The 1,912-nt window shown below is 54.6% G+C and overlaps 1 protein-coding gene across 1 annotated transcript in view; it reads right to left on the reverse strand.

Annotated features, from left to right (window-relative positions):
- The window catches only part of PIK3C2B (phosphatidylinositol-4-phosphate 3-kinase, catalytic subunit type 2 beta), an 86,064-nt gene that overhangs the window by 31,182 nt on the left and 52,970 nt on the right, over positions 1 to 1,912 (reverse strand). The window lies entirely within an intron of this gene.

Here is a 1,912-nt window from a genome sequence, read left to right on the forward strand (position 1 = left end):
ACACCACACACTTACCCACATCACACACCCACACCAGACACTCACCCACACCACACACCACACACTCACCCACACCACACACCACACACTCACCCACACCACACATCACACACCCACACCACACACCACACACTCACCCACACCACACACTCACCCACACCACACACCACACACCCACACCACATACCACACACTCACCCATACCACACACCACTCACCCACACCACACACTCACCCCCACCACACACACACCCCCCACCACACACCCACACCACACACCACACACCCACACCACACACTCACCCCACCATACACACACCCACACCACACACTACAGACTCACCACCACACACTCACCCACACTACACACTCACCCACACCACACATCACACACCCACACCACACACTCACCCACACCACACACCACACACTCACCCACACCACACACCACACACTCATGCACACCACACACTCACCCACACCACACACCACACACTACACACTCACACCACACACCACACACCCACACCACATACCACAAACTTACCCACAACACACACTCACCCACACCACATACCACACACCCACACCACACACCACACATTTACCCAGACCACACACTTACCCCACACACCACACACTCACCCGCACCACAAACCACACACCCACACCACACACCACACACTTACCCACACCACACACCATACACTCACACACACCACACACCACACATACACACACACCACACCCATACCCACATCACACACCATACACTCACCCACATCGCACACCAGACACTCACCCACACCACACACTACACACTCACACCACACACCACACACCCATACCACATACCATAAACTTACACACAACACACACTCACCCCCCCCACATACCACACACCCACACCACACACCACACATTTACCCAGACCACACACCCACACCACACACCACACACTCACCCACACCACACACTTACCCACACCACACACCATACACTCACACACACCACACACCACACATACACACACACCACACACCACACCCATACCCACATCACACACCATACACTCACCCACATCACACACCAAACACTCACCCACACCACACACTACACACTCACACCACACACCACACACCCACACCACATACCACAAACTTACCCACACCACACACTCACCCACACCACACACCACATACCCACACCACACGCCACACACCACAAACTTACCCACACCACATACTCACCCCCACCACAAACCACACCCCACACCCCCCACCACACCCCCACACCACACACTCATCCACACCAAACACCACACACCCACACTACATACTTACCCACACCACACACCCACACCACACACCACACACTCACCCATACCACACACCACACACTCAGCCACACCACACACACATCACACATCACACACCCACACCACACACTCACCCACACCACACACCACACACTTACCCACATCACACACCCACACCAGACACTCACCCATACCACACACCACACACTACACACTCACACCACACACCACACACCCACACCACATACCACAAACTTACCCAAAACACACACCACACACTCACACCACACACCACACACCCACACCACATACCACAAACTTACCCACAACACACACACTCACCCACACCACACACCACACATTTACCCAGACCACACACTTACCCCGACACACCACACACTCACCCGCACCACAAACCACACACCCACACCACACACCACACATTTACCCAGACCACACACCCACACCACACACCACATACTCACCCACACCACACACTTACCCACACCACACACCATACACTCACACACACCACACATACACACACACCACACACCACACCCATACCCACATCACACACCATACACTCACCCA

This window comes from Bison bison, unplaced genomic scaffold (genome assembly GCF_000754665.1).
Source record: "Bison bison bison isolate TAMUID 2011002044 unplaced genomic scaffold, Bison_UMD1.0 scf7180017864338, whole genome shotgun sequence".
NCBI classification, from domain to species: domain Eukaryota; kingdom Metazoa; phylum Chordata; class Mammalia; order Artiodactyla; family Bovidae; genus Bison; species Bison bison.